This window comes from Podarcis cretensis (assembly GCF_951804945.1).
Source record: "Podarcis cretensis genome assembly, chromosome: 16".
NCBI classification, from domain to species: Eukaryota; Metazoa; Chordata; class Lepidosauria; order Squamata; family Lacertidae; genus Podarcis; species Podarcis cretensis.
Genome location: NC_137186.1, coordinates 6,658,597 through 6,684,365, shown reverse-complemented (window position 1 = coordinate 6,684,365; position 25,769 = coordinate 6,658,597). Strand labels below are relative to the sequence as shown.

The window sequence follows — 25,769 nt, the reverse complement described above, 5'->3', positions numbered from 1 at the left end:
TGCCTCCCCAGCCTGACCCTTCCAGAGAAGAAAACGACTACAACATAATCTGGTGTTGACTGTGCACACACCCTTCATTAGAGCTGTTTCTTTGTAGTTAACCTTGTAATTCTCACCGCCTAGCCAAAATGGCACCCATAGGGATGAATGGACAACACATGAGTTGCTCGGTCAATCCAGGACCTTAAGCACAGATGAAGAATGTGTGGCCCCTCCAGATGTTTCTGGACTACAATTCCCACCATCCTTTATCACTGGCCATTCTGGCAATGGCTGCTGGGAGTTGGAATCCTACAATATCCTGGTGGCCTAATCGCCAGTCTCAAATCCCCAGTTGTCTTAGAACTGAAAGCTTATTGATTCCTCAGCCTGCTCAGAACATCTGGCATTGGATTCCTGTGGCCATGGACTCTCTCCTTCTTAATAAACAAAATCATTGTAAACATTTATTAATACTGCTGCTACGGCTACTACTTGTAATGATCTCAGGCAGGCAAGCAAGCTCCAATAAGAATTAATGAGTCTCTGGCAGGTTCATGGCATGTTTATTTACAACTAACATCCAGAGCATGGCTCCGAGCCTGCTGCTCTTAGCTATGAGTTGGTCACTCTGAGTCTCTGCCCCTTTCTCAGAACGAAGGGCGCCAAAGTCCAGGCCTTCCTCTCTTGTACTTCCGTTGCATTTTAACCCTTCAGCTCTTCTGGTTCAGGGAGAAGGTGGGTGAACTCCCCCCCCCCCGCTTTCAAACGAATATCCCTCTAAATATTGCCTACCTCCAGGTTGCATAGCAAACTCCTCAATGTCATCTATCTCCTCCCCTCCCTCTGACTGCAAGCTTTCCGAGTCTGCTGCTCTATCTGAGTCTGGGAACTCTTGATGAAGGGGGGCGGTGAATTAACCCACTCCTGCTCTGTCTGTGACTGCAATCCCTCATCTCGATAGTCAGACTGTGGCTCCCTCTGTACTAGCATCCCTTCATCTCCAGAGTCAGACTCTTCCCAGGCATTCAATTCAGCCATGTCCCTCACACTACTATTACCATAGGTTAGATCTAAGGAGGCAGCAATCCTTTGTCAGTCTCAGTCAGTGTTTCTGATCTTCAAGAGTTCAGCTTCCACTATTCTGTTCTTCATCATTCTATTTGATATGGCCAGAACTAATGCAGTGAGTTATGTAATTGATTTTGGTGCATTTAAATGGAACGGCAACACTGAAAACACTGCAGGAAATAATGAAATAATTTAAGTAATGTTTGTGGACTAAACAAAAGCTAGTGAATGCCACTCTTATTAATTTGCATGGTTTCTCATGGTACCAAGGAAAAGAATAAGATAATGACATGTCTCCACGCACTCATGCTCACACACAACAACCCTCAGAAATGTTTCTTTCAATGGATTTCCAGGAAGCATCTGATTGGACACTGTGAAAAACCATGCTGAACCCCCATTTTTGTCTGATCTAGCATTTTTCTTCCAGGGCTCTGAGACAGAGGGCTCTTGCTTCAACTCACCCTGAAGTTCCCTATGAAGTGAGGCACCATTAAAGAGTGGTTTGCAAGAGAGAGCCTCCTGCAGATTGTGCCTATCAGGAAATCCCTACTATACATCAATTAAATCAGGTTTTAGTGTTCCAACACCAGATCTCAGACAATGGGTCATGCTGCTACTGGTTTTTCCTACATCCATTTATTCAAGGAGAGATAACAGCTAGTGAACCTGGGATGTTATGTGTGTCATGCATGTGCCCTTCCAATGAGCTATGGCCCATTTCCCAATATTGTATGTGAGATGGAGATGTGATTCCCAAGAGCTCAGCTTCTGATCCTTTCTAGTCCAGCAGCATTTCTGCAGAATATGCTTGCAAAGCAGATGACTTATGCAGCGATCTATGACACATTCCCCATCTCAAGGTAAAGGAACACAAGACGCTGTACCATGCGTTAGAATTTTTATTAACTGCTATATACATAGAGTACTTTCCCCACAGTGGAGTTATTCAAAGAGATGAAAAGAGAATGACCCCCAGGACCACCATGATGATAAAGAAAAGACAACTGGCATGCCTCCTTGAAGGAAAACAAAGAAAAGTAAAAAGGAGATGAGAAGAATGAAGGGTTGAAGAAGGAGGCAGGAATAAACTTAAGGCACAGAAACGGATTAATCCAAGGACTCCGCCAACATGGAGAAGGCAGCAGCTCTCAACACTTCACTGAAATGCTTCAGCAGCAGCCTTGCTTAGGATAGCAGCAACAGGAACCACAGCCGCAAGATCCACAGCCACACGAACCACAGCCACAAGAGTTGCAGCAGGAAGGGGAACAGCAGCAGCAGCAAGGAACGCAGCAACAGGAAGGACTGCAGCAGCAGCAGGGGCAGCAGCAGCACTTGCAGCAGCAGGGACCACAGCAACAATTGGAGCAGCAGGACATCTTAGCGGTGGAGAGGGAAGGCGGAGCTGAAAGAATTCAAGGGATTTCGCATTAAGTAAACAACATCCTCAGGCATATTAAAACACTGTAGACAGATGCTCAGCATTCAGGAGACCAGAAAAGACATGATTTCCACATCTTGTTTCCCTCTGAGTGATCCTAAAAGTACATCTTGGTTAGCAAAATGGGATGCAGTATTGTCTTGACTATGGGTCTCTACCCTTCTGCTTATCTAGAACATTTATACTTGATTATCTAGATTATCTGCTTATCTAGAACATTTATACTTGATTCTTGCTCAGGTGTCAGGTGTGCTGTGCCATTTCAGGAATTGCACAACAGATTGTTCAGGAACCACCTCCTTCTCCACTGGGAGCCACAGGCCATGCTGGTATCCTCACAAACATACATGTCTGACAGGTGAATTACATTCAACCATTATAGCTGTAGAAATCATACTTTTCTCCATGCACACCTCCCGTGAGGCAGGTGACCAAGATTGGCCACCAAGAATAAGAAATATAGAGAGCCAGTACCATTGCAAAACCAGAGCTGCTAGACAACATCCTCAAGACCTCAAGCTCTCCTGAAATCTAGGGACCCAAAAGAAGGGATAGTGGCACAGAACATACCTTTTTCAGTTCTCAGAATTGGTGTGGATGTTGGATCCAGTGAGTGAGTGAAGAACCCCTGAATGGTGGGCCTTTATATACACCTCTGTGAACCCTTCCGCAAGCAATTATGAACCACGCAATGATGACAAGGTCTTCATTAAACCTTAATATGGGCCTCTACCACACAATCATCTGCTGCATGATCCTTGACTGTGTCCACATCCTTCCTTTTTAAAGTCAGGTGATTAATGCTATTCTGTAGTAGTAACACTCTAATTCTCCCTTCTGTCCAAAGGGGGCATTTATGGGATTGCTTGAAATCAGATATGTTCAGATGAACAGACATCATATGGGCTTCTCTCAAAGATCTGGTGCCTAAGGGAATTAGTATTCAGATTGTTTACCTGTAGACACAACATTTAGGCCACTCTTTCTTAGCACAGCATGCAGCATGTCTAAAGTGATTTTAATAAATCAATTAATCAGGATGATACTTGTTTTAAGGACACTAGATCGCAACCACTGCTAGTCTCACTCAGAGCAGGTCCATTAAAGTCCATAGAAATGGCTAACTTAGATTTGTTAATTTCAGTGGGCCTTCTCTAAGTAGAACTCATCTGGATACAAGACAATTGCTTTTACACAGCTCAGATGTCTGGTGCAAATTAGGCTGTAATGTTCTTTCTGGGTGATTGAAAGCTGGAAGACAGTCATTAGATATAGCCCAAATGTTTTGCATTCGTCAGGCAATTAATTTTTTACCGTAATGAACATTTGTTAAAGCTACATATTAAATAAAAACATGTTCAACTGCTACCATTCACCCTTTAATCCAGGCTGAGAATTACAGTGTTCCCAGAGTGCACTTTTAATTTCCTCTGTGTTTATATATATAGATAAATAATAGGGGTTGTGAATACAGTCACAGATCACGCACCAGCTAATAATGTGTGGTGGAGGCCAACGTCAAGGTTTAATGTAGAGCTTCTCATTCATGAGTAGAGCTCCATGGCTTGCGGAAGGGTTCATCACAGAGCCATATAAAAGGACGACAATCCTGGATTCCTTCATTCACTCTCTGGATCCAATATCCACACACCAGTTCCTATAGTCATCCAAGGTAAGCTTGTCTCCAAATATTTATTCATTCTTCTTGTTTTCTTCATTGCAGGGAAACGAAAATTCTGAGCAGGTACTCTGGCTCTGGTCATGCAAAATGCATCTGAATCAAATGCACAGAGTAGTCAACTGTCTCAAAATGGGATTATGTTAGTGTTTCAGATTTCAGCATCTCAACTGCCATATTTTAATACATAGATGAAAAGTGGTTTGAATAACAGACTCCTTGTAGGTTCTTTTGGTTTTACCTGATGGGATCATGTAATTATCTCTTCACCATATCTGCGTGATGGATGCTACATTTTCATAAGTTGTGCTTTTGCAGACCGACCATTTTCCCTGCCTCTGGGCTGTTGAATGGACTCCTTATGGCAGTACAGTGGTACCTTGGTTTGCAACCGCTTTGGATTACAACCATGTCAAACCCGGAAGTGTGTGTCCCTTTTTTGGATTACAACCCTTTTTTTTTATTACCACCACATTTTGGAGGGGGGAGGCCCCATTGGCGAAAGCGTGCCTTGGGTTACAACCTGTTTTAGTTTACAACAGGACGTCCGGAACGGATTAAGGTTGTAAACCAAGGTACCACATATGTGACTTCCCTAAAGATGTAAACTGTTTCTCATATCAACTGAGGTGGAATATTTCACCCATGATATATTTCAAGTATACGGCAGGCAGATGTTTCCCCAATGCTTTATAGAACAAGCGAATCTTTGCTATATACATAGGGAAATTATTTCAGCTGTGTCACGAGTAGGAGGAAAACCATGTGAAATAGGCAGCTCTTAATGCAAAGCACCAGTAAAATGTGTCTTCAACACATCTGATGATGTAGCATTTACTTAACTGCTGATCCCTTGATTTCCTGCAGCTCAAGCTTCCTTCTCTTCCTCAAGATGTCCTGCTGTTGCCAGTGTGGCTGCTCCCCTTGCTGCTGCAAGCAGTGCTGCAGTTCCCCCTGCTGTGGCTGCGGCTGTGGCTGTTGCAAGCAGTGTTGCTGCCCCTCCTGTTGTTGCAAGCAGTGTTGCTGCTCCCCCTCCTGTGGTTCCGGGTGCTGTGGATCTTCCTGCTGTGGTTCCAAATGCTGCTATCCTAAGCAATGCAAATGCTGAAGAACCCCAAGGGAAGCTCTGAATGCAAACAGGGAGTCTACAGCATACAGCCCAAGGAATAATTCCACCATCAGGAGCTCTGGCTTCAAGGCTGCTGGTTGACTCCTTGCACTCATCGTCAAGCTATTCTCCTAGGAGACATCTCCAACAAGGCATTTGAAATGGTGCCTGCATGACACTCTCAATGTGTGTGACTCTTTCTCTTTTCTCTCACTGCTATATTTCTAAACCTTCTGGTGTTGTAGAATCTACCTGCTTGCATGGCAACAAATAAAATGATAAAGCATCACTTATATTTTGGTGTATCTTTCCCTTAAATTGGGGTGAGAGGAGGCTTCTGGATACCTGTTGAAACTCACCCACTCCCAAGAATATAATTCCCAACAAATTCCTTCGTTGCTTCACTGATCATTTCATTGCCCAGAAGGTGAAGGAAGCAGCTAGGAGATCATCTACATTGGACCTGATCCTCACTAATAGGCAGGAAGTGATCTTTGAATTGGAAGTACTGGGGACCTTGGAAGGAAGTGATCATGTCCTCTTCGCTTTCCTCGGCATACCCTGGCACGCTCCAGCAATCTCAGTCCTAGCTGCAAGGAGGTTTCCCCATCTCCTTTCAGCATAATCTGTAGGGGTATCCCAGCCAGTTCATCCCGAATCTGCTCTTTCAGACCCGCCTTGTATAATGCAAGCATAGATTTTCTCTCCCATCCCAGTTGCTGGATGTACATCTGAAAATCCACCCCAAACTCTGCCACAGTCTGGTTTCCCTGTCTGAGGCTCATGAGCTTCTGGGCAAGCGCCTCTTCCAGTAAAGGATCTAGATAAATACTGCCCATCATTTTTATGAAAGCATCCTAATTGGCAAGTGCTCCATCATTGCTTAACCTGAGGGAGTCACAAAGTGTCGAGCCCCTGCCTCTACTGAGAGCCAGTGTGGTGTAGTGATTAAGAGCAGTAGACTCGTAATCTGGTGAACCGGGTTCACGTCTCCTCTCCTCCACATGCAGCTACTGGGTGACCTTGAGCTAGTCACACTTCTTTGAAGTCTCTCAGCCCCACTCACCTCACAGAGTGTTTGTTGTGGGGGAGGAAGGGAAAGGAGAATGTTAGCCGCTTTGAGACTCCTTCGGGTAGTGATAAAGCGGGATATTAAATCCAAACTCCTCTTCTTCTTCTACTAGACTAATGAGGAATGACCCCCTGTCCTTGCTGTTTTGAAGGCCACATCTCTGAAGGCCTTCCTGAAAATCGGGGGGGGGGGGTGTTATGAGGCTCTTGGACATCTGCCTTCCATATACCTCTGTCAGCTGCCTGGACTGCCCCCCTCCCACTCCTTCCAACCTGGTTAGTGGCAGTTTCAACTCCTGATTTTGCTGCCAAAGTACCTGATAAGGACCTGATAAGGATCTGCAGGTGGGTTCTGTCCTTCGATTGCACCCGCCTGCACAGCCGTGGGGAGCTGTTGTTGTTCTTCCATTATCGGCTCTTTCCTCTGCCAACTAAGGCAAAGAACTTAGAGAAGGGTCATTCTGTCAGGAGTCCAGGTTCCCAGCTTGAGTACACAGTGAGCGTAGATAGTTAAAAAGGAGGGTTTATTGCAAAAACCAACAGATAGCTCTGGATGGCTCTAACAAAGCCTCCAGCGTCATTACCCATTACTTTGTTTGTAGTTTAGTCGTGTCCGACTCTTCATGGCCCCATGGACCAGAGCACGCCAGGCACTCCTGTCTTCCACTGCCTCCCGCAGATTGGTGAAACTCCTTCCGGTATCTAAATAATATATTGAAACGACGCCCCTTGTGTCTTTTGTTTTGCTTCCTATCTAGAAGCCCTCCCATTCGCCGACTCCTTGGAGAGATTGGATTAGGGCCAACTGCTTCCTTTTCCGATAAACTGTCTCCTTGTCTGTCTGTGCCCATTTGAGCTTCCAGCACGCTTTGGCCCTGTTCTAGCCTGCTCTCAGCTACTGTCTTATCAGCTCGCCCATCAAGGTCAGGAAGAACCGATTTCTGCAGCTGCCGGCTCTCCCCTGCCTGCCTAACATCAAAGCCTCCCTGTTCCTGGCTGATTTCTGCATTTGGCTGCAAACCCTCTTTAGTGAAGTTGGGAAATCTTAGTGATGAGAGGATTTTTGATACAACAGAATGTAATTAAAAAGAAAAGCCAGAATGAAAAAAAAGAGAAAATCTTGGAGAAAATAAAAGAGGGGGAAAGGAAATTGAGATCAAAGCCAAAATCACAGGATATTTTGAAAGAAATTAAATTATATCAGACACAATATATGGAGCTGATGAATCAAGAAATAGAGTGGAAAATTAAGCAAATGAGACAGAAGACTTTTGAATCCGCTGATAAATGTGGTAAACTGTTGGCTTGGCAAATAAGGAAGAGACAAAAATTGAATACAGTTACAAATTTAGAAGTGGATGGAAAGAGCATCTATAAACCAACAGAAATTAGGGATTGCTTCCAGAAATATTTCAGACAATTGTATAAACAAGGTCCTCAGAGTGATACGGATATAGAACAGTTTTTGAAGAAAAATGGACTGAAAAAGATCTCTCAGGAAAGTAAAAGGATTTTGAATCAGAAAATAACAGAGCAAGAAATAGAAGGTGCCATTCAAAATATGGCATTGGGCAAATCTCCAGGACCGGATGGATTGACTTCTAAATATTATAAGATTTTGAAAGAGTGGTTAATACAACCTTTGAAAGAAGTTTGCAACGAAATTTTGGAGGGAAAGAAGGCACCAGATACGTGGAAAGAAGCTTTTATCACACTTATACCAAAGACTGAGATAGAAAAGACTCAACTTAAAAACTACCGCCCAATCTCCCTATTAAATGTGGATTACAAAATTTTTGCTGATATTTTAGTGAAAAGGTTGAAAGTAGTTTTGATGGAGGAGATACATAGGGACCAAGCAGGCTTTCTTCCGAGAAGACATTTGTCAGATAATGTAAGGAACATAGTTGATATTTTGGAAAAACTGGAAGTGAATATTAACACTAAAGCCGTTTTGATATTTGTGGACGCCGAAAAAGCTTTTGATAATATTTCATGGAGTTTTGTGATAAAAAATCTTCGGGGGATGGGGGTAGGTCAAGGGTTTGAAAATGGTATAAGTGCGATATATTCTGTTTTTTTTTTTTTTTTATAATAATTTTTATTAATTTTCCACACAAATAATAAAGAACAATATAAAACAGTACAACTTCAAGCTCGTCAGTTCATACCCTTCTTTCTTTGACTTCCCCATACCTCCCCATCCCTGCATCCTTGTTTAATGGTTCTTTAGCAACCCTTAGGTCCATTGTCCTAATTCCCTTTCATAAAAAAATTCTTAAATTTTCTGTTTACTGCTGCAATTCTTTACTTCTTACCCCCTGGCATCTTAACACTCCTCAATTTTGCAATTATTTTTAAGATATATTTTGAATTTCTTCCAGTCCTCTTCCATTGTCTCTTTCCCCTGGTCTCGGATTCTGCCCGTCATCTCGGCCAGTCCCATAAAGTCGATCACCTTTGTTTGCCATTCTTCCAGAGTAGGTAGTTCTTGCGTCTTCCAATACTTTGCCAATAGTATTCTTGCTGCTGTAGTGGCATACATAAAGAAAATCCTATCCTTCCTTGACACCACTTGGCCCACCATGCCCAAAAGGAAAGCCTCTGGTTTCTTAGGAAAAGTCCACTTAAGGACCTTCTTAATTTCATTATAGATCATTTCCCAGAAAGCTTTAACCCTTGGGCAGGTCCATCAAAGGTGGTAGAAAGTGCCTTCAGTCTCATTACATTTCCAACACTTATTACTAGGCAGATGGTATATTTTTGCAAGCTTGACTGGGGTCATGTACCACCGGTAAATCATTTTCATAATGTTTTCCTTTAAAGCATTACATGCAGTAAATTTGATACCGGTGGTCCATAACTGTTCCCAGTCAGCAAACATAATATCATGACCGATATCTTGTGCCCATTTAATCATAGCTGATTTCACCATTTCATCCTGTGTATTCCATTTTAACAGCAAGTTATACATTTTTGATAAGTTCTTAGTATTGGGTTCCAACAGTTCTGTTTCTAGTTTTGACTTCTCTTTCTGAAATCCTATTTTCCTGTCCTGTTTAAATGTCTCATTTATCTGATGGTAGTGCAACCAATCTCGAACCTTAGGCTTTAATTTCTCATAACTCTGAAGTTTCACCCTTTCGCCATCATATTCTAAAATCTCATGATATTTTGGCCATTTAGAATCCATATTAAGCTTTTTTACTTCCCTAGCTTCCATTGGTGACACCCACCTAGGGGTTTTACTTTCCAGCAAATCTTTATATCTAATCCAAACGTTATACAATGCTTTCCTCACAATATGGTTTTTAAAACTTTTGTACACCTTTACCTTGTCATACCATAAATATGCATGCCAACCAAAACTATTGTCATATCCTTCCAGGTCCAAAATGTCAGTGTTCTCAAGAAGTAGCCAGTGTTTCAACCAGCAGAAAGCTGCCGATTCATAGTAAAGTCTTAAGTCCGGCAGGGCAAACCCCCCTCTATCCTTTGCATCAGTTAAAATCTTAAATTTAATTCTGGGCTTTTTGCCCTGCCAGACAAATTTTGATATGTCTTTCTGCCACTTCTTGAAACAGTCCATCTTGTCCACAATCTGCAACGTCTGGAATAAGAACAGCATTCTAGGCAATACATTCATCTTAATAGTAGCGATTCGGCCTAACAAGGAAAGTTTCAACCTTGACCATATTTCCAGATCCTTTTTAACTTCTGACCAACATTTTTCATAATTATCCTTAAATAAGTTCACATTCTTAGATGTTAGGTTTACCCCCAGGTATTTTACCCTTTTTGTTATTTCCAAGCCTGTTTCATTCTGAAAACTCTCTCTTTCTTCCATTGTTAAATTTTTTTCCAACACTTTCGTTTTTTGTCTATTCAATTTAAAACCTGCTACTCGACCAAATATTTCAATTAGTTCTAATACTCTTTTAGTACTAGTGTCTGGCTGTTGCAATGTCAATACTAGATCATCTTAGTGCGATATATTCTGAACAAAAAGCAAAATTAATTGTAAATAATGTGGTTACAGAAGAAATTACTATTGAAAAAGGGTCACGTCAGGGATGCCCAATCTCTCCATTACTTTTTATATCGGTCCTGGAGGTTTTGCTGAACATGATCAGAAAGGACCAGTTGGTTAAAGGAATACAGGTCGGAGTTAAACAATATAAATTGAGAGCCTTTGCAGATGATTTAGTACTTACACTGCAAGAGCCTGAATCTAGTACCAAAAGAGTATTAGAACTAATTCAAGAGTTTGGTCAAGTAGCAGGATTTAAACTAAACAAATCTAAAACGAAGGTTTTGGAGAAAAATCTAACAGTATTGGAGAAAGAAAAGTTTCAGAAGGAGACAGGGTTAACTGTGGTTAAGAAAGTGAAATATTTGGGTATAAATATGACATCTAAAAATTTGAATTTATTTAAAGATAATTACGAGAAAACCTGGACGGAAGTAAAAAAAGACTTAGAAATTTGGTCAAATATGAAGTTTTCCTTGTTGGGTCGAATTTCAGTTATAAAAATGAATGTACTGCCTAGAATGTTGTTTTTGTTCCAAACATTGCAAATAGTGGATAAGATGGATTGTTTTAAGAAATGGCAGAAAGATATTTCTAAGTTTGTCTGGCAGGGCAAGAAGCCTAGAATAAAATTTAAGATATTAACTGATGCGAAAGAAAGGGGCGGATTTGCCCTGCCAGACCTTAAATTGTATTATGAATCAGCAGCGTTTTGCTGGTTGAAAGAATGGCTACTTCTTGAGAATACTGATACTTTGGACTTAGAAGGTTATGACATTTTTTTTGGATGGCATGCATACCTGTGGTACGACAAGGTAAAAGTTCACAAGGGTTTCAAAAATCATATTGTCAGGAAAGCATTATATAATGTCTGGATTAGATATAAAGATTTGTTGGAAAGTAAAACTCCAAGGTGGTTGTCGCCAATGGAGGCAAAAGCCGTTAAAAAATTAAATATGGAGGTCAATTGGCCGAGATATTGGGAAATTTTGGAGCAAGAAGGAGACAGACTGAAATTGCAAAGTTTTGAGAAATTAAAAGGGAAAGTGAGAGACTGGCTGCATTATTATCAGATAATGGAAGTCTTTAAACTAGACAGGAAAGTCGGCTTCCAGGTGGAAAAATCAAAATTAGAAACTGAACTGCTAGAACCTAGTACTAAGAACTTGTCAAAAATGTATAACTTGCTGTTGAAATGGAACACACAAGATGAAATGGTTAAATCTGCAATGATTAAATGGGCGCAGGATATTGGCCATGACATAATGTTTGCTGACTGGGAAAAGTTATGGACCACCGGGATTAAATTCACGGCATGTAGTGCCTTGAGAGAAAATATTATGAAAATGATTTATAGGTGGTACATGACCCCAGTCAAGCTTGCGAAAATCTATCATTCGCCCGAGAACAAATGTTGGAAGTGTAAAGAAAGAGAAGGAACATTCTTTCACCTTTGGTGGACGTGCCCAAGGATTAAGGCTTTCTGGGAACTGATCTATAATGAACTGAAAAAGGTACTTAGGTACACCTTTCCTAAGAAACCAGAGGCCTTTCTCCTGGGCATGGTCGGCCAATCGGTTGTAAAGAAGGATAGAACTTTTTTTATGTATGCTACAACAGCAGCAAGAATTCTTATAGCAAAGTACTGGAAGACACAAGATCTACCCACCGTGGAAGAGTGGCAGATGAAAGTGATTGACTACATGGGCCTGGCAGAGATGACGAGCAGAATCCGAGACCAGGGAAGAGCAACGGCGGAAGAAGATTGGAAAAAATTTAAAGACTATTTAAAGAAATATTCCAAAATTAGTGAATGCTAGATTGATGTTGAATAAGAAAAATAGGGGTTAACAGCGATAATGATTAAGTGGAAGAAATTGAATGTTTTTATAATAAATTTGAAAGTAAGGGAGGGATTTGTTAATTAATTAATTTGACATGAGAATGCAGAAAGGGGAGGAACGAGGAAGTCGGGAGAGTAAGAAATATGAAATTAAGAGCGAGAAATTATACATGTTGCATATTATTGTTTTTTGTTGTTTTGTTTTATTTGTTAAAAAAAATATGGAAAATTGAATAAAAATTATTATATAAAAAAAAGAAATCTTAGTATGTCAAACGCTGGTTCACGCAGGAGTGAGGCATGGTGGGAGAGATAAAATTGTGGCCTTCTATGGAATGGGTGTTTTGTCTCTTTAAACGTAAAACTCCCTGTCTCAGAAGTGTGAGTCAATTACCACTTGACTCTAGGCAGGATGAAGTATTATCTGATTTGCAGACCCTGGCACAGCTGGGAGCCTGAGTGTGGATTGGGTTGTAAAAAAGGCACAGGAGGATATCAAGTAATTTACAATTTAGGAGCCTGGTACGTGTAAGAGGGGACACGGAGTGGCACTATGGGTTAAACCACAGAGCCTAGGACTTGCCGATTAGAAGGTCGGCAGTTCAAATCCCCATGAAGGGGTGAGCTCCCATTGCTTGGTCCCTGCTCCTGCCAACCTAGCAGTTCAAAAGCATATCAAAGTGCAAGTAGATAAATAGGTACCACTCCAGCAAGAAGGTAAACGGTGTTTCCATGCACTGCTCTGGTTCTCCAGAAGCGGCTTAGTCATGCTGGCCACATGACCCGGAAGCTGTACACTGGCTCCCTCAGCCAATAAAGCGAGATGAGCGCCGCAACCCCAGAGTCGGTAATGGCTGGACCTAATGGTCAGGGGTCCCTTTACCTTTACCTATGTGTAAGAGAGGCCTGGGAACGGAGGAAGAGCCTTTTGATCTTAATGTCTCTGAGTCTAAACAAAGTTCAGCTGTGCTGGTCTCCTGGCAATCAGGAGATATAGTCTCATCATACAGTCATTGGTAATTAACCTAAAGAAATGATTGGTCCCTAACCTATCCTCCACATGGGTTTTCAAGGATAAAGGATTTGGGAATTCAGATGCAAAGGGCAGAACATCTTGCCCTGGTACTTCACCTGGGGGCGTTTGACCAGTGAAAGGACTCTTGACTACTCCCTGTGCTTTGAACTATTGTTGCTGTGTGAGTATGGTTTTAGCTAGTTATATTTTACAATGTTTTAATTTTTTTGTTTGTAACCTTCTAAGAAATGTGCAACTTTTTGAGTGGCTTTTTCAATAAACTTGGAAAAGGATTTTTTGTCTTTTGTACTCTGTGCCTTGCTAGGGGAAGCTAAACTGGTGCCTTACCATTTGGACACCTACCTGTTGAATTTCTGTCTGCGTCACGGTAAAGTGACTCCTTGAACCCCATTCAAGGGTGGTCCAGGAAAGGAGGTGGTGGCAGGTTTACTGTTCAGCTTGTGATTTGCAACAACTAGAGATCTCTCCCCCTTCCTGGCCAAGTCCTGCCGCTGTCTTGGAGGAATGGTTGGGGGGGGGGTAGATAGTCCTGCTCAATACACCCTCACTTTGAGCTGGCTCATTCCTGAAAGCATGCTTGTAATGTGGAGAGGTGGCAAATCTACAAGGAACCACAAGATCTGCTGTGAACCAACCACAACTTCCTTGTTTCGTCCAATAAAGAGTTAACTTTACTTACACCATGTGATTTATAGCTGACCTGCTCCAGAAATGTGCTCCTGGCAACCATGCAATAAAGGACTCAAGTATCTCAAGGAGTGCCTCTGCCCACATGACTGAAACCAGACCCTGCATCCATCACCTGATGGCCTTCTCCATGTACCCCCACCCTGAGCTAGCTGTGGAGGGTGGAGACATAAGAATAGGCCTTCCCAGTGGCGGCTCTCCCTATGTGAAATGCTTTCCCCAAGGAGGCATCCCTGTCACAATCACTATTTGCTTTTAGGCAAATATTGTTTTCATTCACCTACACTATTGGACCTTAATATTCTGCTCATCTTTTAGTAGGGTGAGGCTGAGTCAGATTTTTTTAATACATATTCCTCTTGCATTAATTGCTGTTATACATTTTTTACACATAAATCATTTTTATTGGTTTTATAAAACCAAAGTACAAATAAACACAAACTAATAAGAACACGCGGGACACAGGTGGCGCTGTGAGTTAACCACAGAGCCTAGGACTTGCCGATCAGAAGGTCGGCGGTTCGAATTCCCATGACAGGGTGAGCTCCCGTTGCTCGGTCCCTGCTCCAGCCAACCTAGCAGTTCAAAAGCACGTCAAAGTGCAAGTAGATAAATAGGTACCACTCCAGCAAGAAGGTAAACGGCGTTTCCGTGCGCTGCTCTGGTTCTCCAGAAGCGGCTTAGTCATGCTGGCCACATGACCCGGAAGCTGTACACCAGCTCCCTCCGCCAATAAAGTGAGATGAGCGCCGCAACCCCAGAGCTGGTCACGACTGGACCTAATGGTCAGGGGTCCCTTTACCTTTATTTAATAAGAACATCTCTGTATAAGGAGATTCTCTAAATATCAAGACATCCCTCCATGGAGTCTTGTTTTGAGCGCCTACAACTGCATCCATACTCCAATTTTTATATCAAACCATATTGTCCTTAGTATTCTTTTACACTACCAGTGAGTCAGAATCCTGCTTTTGTTTCCATCTGTTTACATTGTTCTCCTAAATAACTTAGACATTTTCCCAATTATTTTATAAAGCTTTTATCCTCTTGGTTTCTGGGTTTCCCAGTCAGCTTTGCCATCTCACTGCATTCCATCAGCTTGGTTGCTATTCTTCTCTGGTGAGGACTTCTTTCCAACTCATTTGTCATTTTAATGAAAGGTGTGGATATAGCCAAAGGAGATGATTGGATGTGCTGTGCTTGAAAGACATCTCCATTGCTACTTAGTCATGAAGATGTCACTCTTTAGTTGGGCTGAACCGCAGCTGAACCAGCCCTGACAGAGTGCCATGCATGTGCTCTCCCAATGAGATATGACCCCCTTTCCAATATTGTATGTGAGATGGAGATATGCTCCCCAGGAGCTGAGCTAGTGATCCTTTCTAGGCTGGGAGCTCTTCAGCTGCAGATACTTAGAGAATGCAAAGCAGATCACCTATTTGGGGATCTATGCCGCATTCTGCATCTCAGGGCAAATGAACGCAACAAGGCTATGTACCATGCTTTAGAATTTTTATTAATTGCCGCCGGGAAAGGTTTTCTTTTCACAGAGGAGTTATTCAAGGAGGTGAAAGAAAAATACTCCCTGGACAACCAAGGTGATAAAGAGAAGACAACTGGCATGCCTCCTTGAAGGAAAACAAAGCAAAGTAAGAAGGAGATGAGAAGAATCCAGGGTTGTAGAAGGAGGCAGGAATAAACGCCCTTCCAGCAGATGTCAAAGCGATTAACAACTACCTGACATTCAGAAGACATCTTAAGGCAGCCCTGTTCAGGGAAGTTTTTAACGTGTGATATTTTATTGTATTTTTGCTTTCTATGGAAGCCACCCAGAGTGGCTGGGGAGGCCCAGCCAGATGGGCGGGGTATAAATAATAAATTATTATTATTATTATTATTATTAAACTTAAGACAAAGGAACAGATGAATCCAAGGAGTCCGCCAGCATGGAGGAGGCAGCAGCTCTCAACACTTCACTGAACTTCTTCAGCAGCAGCCTTGCTTAGGATAGCAGCAACAGGAACCACAGCCGCAAGATCCACAGCCACAGCCACAGGAACCACAGCCGCAAGAGTTGCAGCAGCAGGGGGAAGAGCAGCAGCAGCAAGGAGTGCAGCAACAGGAAGGACTGCAGCAGCAGCAGGGGCAGCAGCAGCACTTGCAGCAGCTGGGAGAGCAGCAACAATTGGAGCAGCAGGACATCTTAGGGTGGAGAGGGAAGGCGGAGCTGAAAGGATTCAAGGGATTTCCCATTAAGCAAGTACAACGTCCTCAGGCATATTAAAACAATGTAGAAAGATGCTCAGCATTCAGGAGACCAGAAAAGACATGATTTCCACATCAAGTTTCCCTCTGAGTGATCCTAAAAGTACATTTTGGTTAGCAATATTCCAACATTTCTGCTGGGATGTAGTATTGTCTTGGCTATGCATCTCTACCCTTCTGCTTATCTAGAGCAGTGTTTCCCAACCTTGTGCCTCCAGCTGTTTTTGGACTACAATTCCCATCATCCTTTGCCACTGGTCTTGCTGGTCAGGGATGATGGGAGTTGTAGTTCAAAAACAGCTGCAGGCACAAGGTTGGGAAACACTGATCTAGAGCATTGATCCTTGATTCTTGCTCATGTCAGGTGTGCTGTGCCATTTCAGGAATTGCACAACAGATTGTTCAGGAACCACCTCCTTCTCCATTGGGAGCTGCAGGCCGTGCTGCTTTCCTCATGAACACACATGTTTGACAGATGAATTATATTCAGCCATTATAGTTGTAGATCAATATGAAATGTGTGCTTGGTAAGAAAACCCCCGCCCCCATTTTAGATCCTGTGCAAGGCGATACTAGGCAAATTTCTAGTCCTAAAATGCTGAGAGAATTGAGGCTTGAAAGCAAGATCCTAGCTTCTCTGTGAATGAGTAAAGTCATGTTTTGTATCCAGGAGACGGTTTTGAGATCTTGAATCCCTCATTTCCAAGAGAGAAATAAATTCTGAATTTGAATTAGCATCTAAGAAATCAAGCTTTTGTCCATGCACAACTCCCCATGTGGCTGGAGGCCAATATTTGTCACCAAGAGTAAGATAAATAGTGAGTAAGTTGCATTGAAAAACCAGAGCTGCTAGACTACATCCTCAAGACTGAAAGACTGGAACTGAAAGAATGAAGAGATACTTGGAGTGAACTTACCTTTTTTCAGTTGTCAGAATTGGTGTGGATGTTGGATCCAGTGAGTGAGTGAAGATCTCCTGAATGGGGGGCCTTTATATGCACCTCTGTGAACCCTTCTGCAAGCAATTATGAACCACGCAATGATGACAAGGTCTTCATTAAACCTTAATATGGGCCTCTACCACGCAATCATCTGCTGCGTGATCCTTGACTTTGTCCACATTCTTCCTTTCTGAAGTCAGGTGATGAAGGCTATGCTGCAGTAGTAACACTCTAATTCTCCCTTCTGTCCAAAGGGGGCACTTATGGGATTGCTTGAAATCACATATGTTTGGATGAATAGGCATCATATGGGCTTCTCTGAAAGATATGGTGCCTAAGGGTTTTAGTTTTCAGATTGTTTAGCTGTACGCACAACATTTAGGCCATTCTTCCTTAGTACAACCTGCAGCATGTATAAAGTGATGTTAATAAGACAATGATTTAGGATGATAGATATTTTAAGGACACTGGATTGAAACCACTGCTAGTCACACTCAGAGCAGGCCCATTAAAGTCCATAGAAATGGCTAGCTTAGGTTTGCCTACTCTAAGTAGAACTCAGCTGGATGCAAGCCAATTGCTTTTGCATGGTTCAGATGTCAGGTGAAAATTAGGCTGTGGAGCCCAAGTGTTCGTCTAGCAATTATTTTTTACTGTAATGAACATTTGTTAAATAAAAACATGTGCAACTTCTATCATTCACTGTCCTGCTCAGCTCCTTTTAAAAAATAATAAATAATAAATGGCACATGCTATTGACTTCTGCTCATTGCTGATAAATATGTGTTATGAGGATCAAATTCCAAGACGTGGGAATACAATCGTCAGGTGCTTTGAGCTTGAGGCAGGAAGAACAGTCAGAAGATCTGGAGAATTTTTCCTGGCTAAAAAAACAACAGTGCAGGATCTCAATGAGAAGCTCTCATTATCTTCGTTCATCATAGCATAATTGTTTTAAAACCAATCCCATAACTGCCCCTTCATCTGGCCTGAGAATTACAGTGTTTCCAGAATGCAGTTTTATTTTTTTCTGTATTTATATAGATAAATAATAGGGGTTGTGAATACAGTTATAGATCACACACCAGCTAATAATGTGTGGTGGAGGCCAACGTCAAGGTTTAATGTAGAGCTTCGCATTCATGATTAGTGCCTCATGGCTTGTGGAAGGGTTCACAGAACCATATAAAAGGACCACAATCCTGGAGTTCTTCATTAACTCTCTGAATCCAATATCCACACACCAATTCCTATAGTCAACAAAGGTAAGCTTGTTTCCAAATATTTAATCATTCTTCTTGTTTTTTTCATTGGAGGGAAACGAAAATTATAAGCAGGTACTCCAGTGGCTCTGGTCTTGAAAAATCATTCTGAACGGAACGTGCACAGGAGCTAACAGTCTCAAAACTGGATATTTTTCTTAGTGTTTAGGATTTCAGCATCTCAACTGGCATATTTTATTTCATAAAGCTAAAGGCTATGCCAACTCCGCTCCCTCTCCTGCCAACTCCATCCGGCCTAGGGGGCGGGGCCTGCACTCACTGCCACAGCATAAGAGGCCTGAGTAGCTACCGGCAGCAATGGACAAAATGGTTTTAAATGTTTTAATCGCTTTTAATTTGCAGCACTTTAAATGGTGGTTGTTGTTTTTTATAATATTATATTATTTCATTATTTTATTTTTGCTTGGGGTGGGATAAGCACTGAGTCAGCACTATTGTTCCTTGTTTTGCTTTGTTTTGTTTTGTTCTGTTTTGTTTTATTATTATTATTATTCTGTTAAATTATTATATAGTTTGTATTTTGCCTTTTAAGGGGGAGGGTCATGGCTGCCTGGGAGTGGGCCTCAGCCAATAGATTGGGTGGGGCAGGTTCCACAGGGGGAGATGTATTGGGACACCCGATCTCAGTGATCACGGGCAGGAGGAGGAGTTATGCTAAGACCAGACCATGTCATTACCGAGGAGGCAGGTTTAGTCGTTGCTTGAGGACTATCCCTGCCTCCAGGTCTGGTCCTGACCGGAAGGATACAGTAATCAGCAAGGGAAACCCACATGACCTGAAAGTGTTGCTGTGCAATGCCAGGTCAATGATGAATAAAACCACTGCCATCCACGACCTGATTGTGGATGGAGGATTTGACCTGGCATGTGTGACAGAGACCTGGTTGGATGAGGCAGATGGGCCTGTCCTTGCCGCTGCTTGCCCACCAGGTTTCTCTTACGCACAGCAACCCAGGTCATGTGGGCGGGGAGGGGGGGTTGCAGCGATTTTTAGGAAGTCATTAGTCTGCACCAGGCGTCCTATTGGGAAGACCCAGTTTTCTGAGTGCATGTTCTGGAAGTTGGGCAATAGGGGCAGTACAGGATTCCTACTGGTGTACCGACCTCCCCGCTGCACCAAGGATTCCCTGCCCGAGCTGCTTCAGGTCGTGGCGGATATACTCCTGGAGACACCTAGCTTGGTTGTCCTGGGGGATTTTAACATCCATGCCGACACGACCTTACAAGGGGCAGCTCGGGACTTCGTGGAAAGCATGGCCTCCATGGGGCTGTCCCTGAATAAGTCTGGCCCAACTCATAGCCACGGACATGCCTTAGACTTGGTGTTTACCTCTACGGATGTTGGTGATCTGACATTAACTAAAAGCGAAACAAAAGAAGTGCCATGGTCAGATCACTTCCTGGTGCAACTGGACTTCTCCGCAACCCTTCCCCTCCGCAGGGAGGTGGGACCGATTCGGATGGTCCGCCACCGCCACTTAATGGATCCAATTGGCTTCCAGAGAGTGGTAGGGGATGCTTTATCCCAAGTTGATGGCCTTTCAGCTGATTCCCTGGTGGCACGCTGGAATGCGGAGTTAACCAGGGCTATTGACTGTCTGGCTCCGAAGCGCCCTCTCCGATTGCATGGAGCCCGGACAGCCCCGTGGTTCTCCCCGGAGCTGAGGGTGATGAAACAATCGTTGAGACGGCTAGAGCGCCGGTGGCGGAAAACTCATTCTGAATCAGACCGGACACGGGTTAGAGCTCAACGTCGAGCCTACCAAGTGGCAATGGCGACGGCGAAGAGGGCCTTCTTCGCCGCCTCCATTGCATCTGCAGAAAACAGCAGCAGGAGACTTTTTCAGGTGGTTCGCAGTTTATCGGCTAACAGATTGAGGTTGAATCCTGACAAGACAGAAGTACTGTTTTTGGGGGACAGGAGGCGGGCAGGTGTGGAGGATTCCCTGGTCCTGAATGGGGTAACTGTGCCCCTGAAGGACCAGGTACGCAGCCTGGGAGTCATTTTGGACTCACAGCTGTCCATGGAGGCGCAGGTTAACTCTGTGTCCAGGGCAGCTGTCTACCAGCTCCACCTGGTACGCAGGCTAAGACCCTACCTTCCCGCGGACTGTCTTGCCAGAGTGGTGCATGCTCTGGTTATCTCACGCTTGGACTACTGCAACGCGCTCTACGTGGGGCTACCTTTGAAGGTGACCCGGAAACTGCAATTAATCCAGAATGCGGCAGCTAGACTGGTGACTGGGAGTGGCCGCCGGGACCACATAACACCGGTTCTGAGAGATCTGCACTGGCTCCCAGTACGTTTCCGAGCACGATTCAAAGTGTTGGTGCTGACCTTTAAAGCCCTAAACGGCCTCGGTCCTGTATACCTGAAGGAGCATCTCCACCCCCATCGTTCAGCCCGGACACTGAGATCCAGCGCCGAGGGCCTTCTGGCAGTTCCCTCATTGCGAGAAGTGAGGCTACAGGGAACCAGGCAGAGGGCCTTCTCGGTAGTGGCGCCCGACCTGTGGAACGCCCTCCCATCAGATGTCAAAGAGATAAAGAATTACCTGACATTCAGAAGACATCTTAAGGCAGCCCTGTTCAGGGAAGTTTTTAATATGTAATGCTGTATTGTTTTTAACACTGATTGGGAGCCGCCCAGAGTGGCTGGGGAAACTCAGCCAGATGGGCGGGGTATAAATAATAAATTATTATTATTATTATTATTATTATTATAAAGTGTTTTCTATAACAGACTTTTTATAGGTTCGTTGGCATGGCAAAGGCCAAAGTAGATGGTATCATCAAATTATCTCTTCACCATATCTGTTTCATGGATTTGCAATTTTTAGTTCTGAGGACTGACCATTTCAGCTGTCTTTGGGCTGTTAACCGGAGTTCTCAGGGGAACTATTAAGTAATGACTTCCCTGGAGATATCAACTTTTTCACATATCAACTGAAGAATATTCCATGCATTTTAGAGACATAGATATATATAATAATTGATGTCAGCAGCATAAAAAATGTAAGACATAGATATAACCAGCCCATGTGTAATATGCATCCAGCTATGATAGAATCTGGATTTCCTCTAGGCTCTTATTTATTTTATACTTGAGGAAAACTCTGAATTCCCCTTAACACAGAAAGCAAAATGGTCCTGGATTTACAATGAAGGCAGAATCACTATTGAATTCTTGGTTGGACAAATTGGTGCATTCCAGCATTCATCAGGCAGATGTTTCTCCCATGCTTTATACAGCAAGCAAATCTTTGTTGAATATAGGGAAATTATTTCAGCTGTGTCACGAGTAGAAGGAAAACAATGCGAAATAGGCATCTCCTAATGCAAAGCACCAGTAAAATTTGTTTTTAACACATCTGACGATTTAGCTCTTTGTTAACTGGTGATCCCTTGATTTCCTGCAGCTCAAGCTTCCTTCTCTTCCTCAAGATGTCCTGCTGTTGCCAGTGTGGCTGCTCCCCTTGCTGCTGCAAGCAGTGCTGCAGTTCCCCCTGCTGTGGCTGCGGCTGTGGCTGTTGCAAGCAGTGTTGCTGCTCCCCCTGTTGTTGCAAGCAGTGTTGCTGCCCCCCCTGCTGCTGCTGTTCCCCCTCCTGTGGTTCCGGGTGCTGCGGGTCTTCCTGCTGTGGCTGCAAATGCTGCTATCCCAAGCAATGCAAATGCTGAAGAACCCCAAGGAAAGCTCTGAATGCAAACAGAGAGTCTACAGCATACAGCCCAAGGAATAATTCCACCATCAGGAGCTCTGGCTTCAAGGCTGCTGGTTGACTCCTTGCACTCATCTTCCTGATTCACTCGGCCATTCGCCCAGGAGCCATCTCTAACAAGGAAGGCATTTGAAATGTCTGTGACTCTTTCCCTTTTCTATCTCTTTTCTATCTCTGCTACATTTCTAAACCTTCTGCTGTTGTAGAATCTACCTGCTTTCACGGCAACAAATAAAATGGAAAAGCATCTCTTATAGTTCGGTGTATCTTTCCCTTAAATTGGGGTGAGAGGAGACTTTAGGATACCTGTTGAAAAACACACACTCCCAAGAATATAATTCCCAACATATGTCTCCGTTGCTTCACTGATCATTTCATTGTCTGTGACTCTTTCTCTTTTCTCTTTTCTATCTCTTTTCTATCTCTGCTACATTTCTAAACCTTCTTTTTTTAAAAAAAAAAAATATTCATTTTTCAAACACATAATAGAAACAAAACACAAAACAAAAACACAAAACACAAAACTAAAGCATACAAAACATTTAAACAAGTATAACTTCAAAATTATATTTTCATACATCTTCTTTCCTTCGACTTCCCCATGCCCAGAAGGAGAAAGAAGTAATAAGGGGATCATCTATGTTGGACCTGGTCCTTACCAATTGGCAGGAATTCATCACTGAATTAGAAGTACTGGGGACCTTGGAAGGAAGTGGTCATGTCCTCTTGGGTTTCATGATACAGACACATGGGAAATCTGGATGTATATGGATATGTACTCTGGATTTAAGAGTGCTGATTTCAAAAAGCTTAAGTAACTGCTGAGTGAGATCCCATGGTCAGAAAAACTCCAAGAGAAGATAGTCCAGGAGGGATGGGAGTTGCTTAAAGCTGAAATATGGAAGGCACAAATGCAGACAATACCAACAAGAAAGAAAAGTTGGAGGCATCTAAAGAAATCAGTGGCTAGGGGGTGAGAATTACAAGGTTAGCTACAAAGAAGCAGCTCTAATGAAGGGGTTATACACAGCCAAGGATCATATACCAGATGATGTTGTAGTGGAAGCCAATGCCGTGTTTTAATGGGGACATGAGCATTGTTGAGTAATGGCTCACTACTAGGGGGAGCAGTCGTAGAGCTGCATAAGAAGGTCCACCACTTGGTAGTTCTTCACTCACTCAGAGAATGCCATATTGTATCTGGTTTCTCATACTAGACAACAAGGCTATGACATCACTTATGCAAAAAATTGAGATATTAGTGAATCAAAGGACAATCCTAGACTCACAGCTGTGATGGACAGAGTGAGTTAAGGTCCCAAGGAGGTCTATCAAAAGCTATTTTTTTGCCAAGGGTCTCATAATTGCTGCAAAGAAAGCTAGGATATCCTACTGAGGTATGGATTCATTTAGGATCCCAGTGTTGATGAACTTAGAGTATAGTTCACTTCCTAGTGGGAGGCAGAATTCATATATATGGGTGAAGAAATCCATGAGCTAAGAGAAGAGATCGTGGAGGAGGAGGGGTGGTCAAATCAGTTGCTATCTTCAATGTTATAAAAATCCAAGAATGAGGATGGTGTTACATGCAGCAGAACGAAAGGCATAGAGAACCTCTCCTCAAATGCGTTTGTGATGGTTAGGAAGGCAGCTGGCTGGGGAAGAGGCTTAGGAGGCTCAGATTATCAGTTCTGGCAACTGTTTCATCAGGCTAGTCCTGCCAGTGGAGACCTCTTGTTTGTGTTTCATATCTCGAATTGAGAATTAACTTTACTGATCCTCTCTGAGTCTCAGTGCTGAACCGCAGCTGAACCAGCCCTGACAGGCTGCCATGCATGTGCTCTCCCAATGAGATGTGCCCCCCTTTCCAATATTGTATGTGAGATGGAGATATGCTCCCCAGGAGCTGAGCTAGTGATCCTTTCTAGGCTGGGAGCTCTTCAGCTGGAGATTCTTGGAGAATGCAAAGCAGATCACCTGTTTGGGGATCTTTGCCACATTCTGCATCTCAGGGCAAATGAACACAACAAGGCTATGTACCATGCTTTATAATTTTTATTAATTGCCACAGGGAAAGGTTTTATTTTCACAGAGGAGTTATTCAAGGAGATGAAAAGAGAGTGACTCCCTGGACAACCAAGGTGATAAAGAGAAGACAACTGGCATGCCTCCTTGAAGGAAAACAAAGCAAAGTAAGAAGGAGATGAGAAGAATCCAGGGTTGTTGAAAGAGGCAGGAATAAACTTAAGACAAAGGAACAGATGAATCCAAGGAGTCCGCCAGCATGGAGGAGGCAGCAGCTCTCAACACTTCACTGAACTTCTTCAGCAGCAGCCTTGCTTTGGATAGCAGCAACAGGAACCACAGCCGCAAGATCCACAGCCACAGCCACAGGAACCACAGCCGCAAGAGTTGCAGCAGGAGGGGGAAGAGCAGCAGCAGCAAGGAGTGCAGCAACAGGAAGGACTGCAGCAGCAGCAGGGGCAGCAGCAGCACTTGCAGCAGCAGGGGCAGCAGCAACAATTGGAGCAGCAGGTCATCTTAGCGGTGGAGAGGGAAGGCGGAGCTGAAAGGATTCAAGGGATTTCCCATTAAGCAAGTACAACGTCCTCATCCATATTAAAAACACTATCGACAGATGCTCTGCATTCAGGTGACCAGAAAAGACATAACTTTCACATCATGTTTCCCTCTGAGTGATCCTAAAAGTACATTTTGGTTAGCACAATGGGATGCAGTATTGTCTTGGCTATGCATCTCTCCTCTTCTGCTTATCTAGAGCATTGATCTTTGATTCTTGCTCAGGTCAGGTGTGCTGTGCCATTTCAGGAATTGCACAACAGATTGTTCAGGAACCACCTCCCTCTCCACCGGGAGCCACAGGCCCTGCTGGTTTCCTCATGAACACACATGTTTGACAGGTGAATTATATTCAGCCATTATAGTTGTAGATCAATATGAAATGTGTGCTTGGTAAGAAAACCCCCTGTCCCCATTTTAGATCCTGTGCAAGGCGATAGTAGGCAAATTTCTAGTCCTAAAATGCTGAGAGAATTGAAGCCTGAAGGCAAGATCATAGCTTCTCTGTGAATGAGTAAAGACATGTTTTGTATCCAGAAGACCTTTTTGAGATCTTGAATCCCTTGTGTCCAAGAGAGTCTTGAATTTGAATTAGCATCTTAAAAATCAAGCTTTTGTCCATGCACAACTCCCCATGTGGCAGGAGGCCAAAATTTGTCACCAAGAGTAAGATAAATAGTGAGCAAGATGAAGTGAAAAACCAGAGCTGTTAGACTACATCCTCAAGACCTCAAGCTCTCCTGAAATCTAGGGTACCAAAAGAATGAAGAGATAGTGGGACAGAACATACCTTTTTCAGTAATAAGAACCGGTGTGGATGTTGGATCCAGTAAATGAGTGAAGAACTCCTGAATGGTGGGCCTTTATATACACCTCTGTGAACCCTTCCGCAAGCAATTATGAACCACGCAATGATGACAAGGTCTTCATTAAACCTTAATATGGGCCTCTACCACACAATCATCTGGTGCGTGATCCTTGACTGTGTCCACATCCTTCCTTTTTAAAGTCAGGTGATTAAGGCTATTCTGCAG

The 25,769-nt window shown here is 43.2% G+C and overlaps 4 long non-coding RNA genes across 4 annotated transcripts in view; 2 read left to right on the top strand and 2 right to left on the bottom strand.

Moving 5' to 3' along the window:
- LOC307205838 overlaps positions 1-25,769 on the bottom strand; it is a 39,863-nt gene that overhangs the window by 7,236 nt on the left and 6,858 nt on the right. The gene's annotated exons all lie outside the window — the stretch shown is intronic.
- On the bottom strand, positions 1,939-17,236 carry LOC307205843. Its single transcript, XR_013834107.1, has 2 exons — positions 17,130-17,236; positions 1,939-2,458 (listed from the first exon to the last, which is right to left on the bottom strand). It is a non-coding gene; the product is annotated as an uncharacterized lncRNA (long non-coding RNA).
- On the top strand, positions 4,034-5,569 carry LOC307205487. Its single transcript, XR_013834027.1, has 2 exons — positions 4,034-4,166; positions 5,040-5,569. It is a non-coding gene; the product is annotated as an uncharacterized lncRNA (long non-coding RNA).
- LOC307205486 lies at positions 18,349-22,404 on the top strand. Its single transcript, XR_013834026.1, has 2 exons — positions 18,349-18,418; positions 21,856-22,404. It is a non-coding gene; the product is annotated as an uncharacterized lncRNA (long non-coding RNA).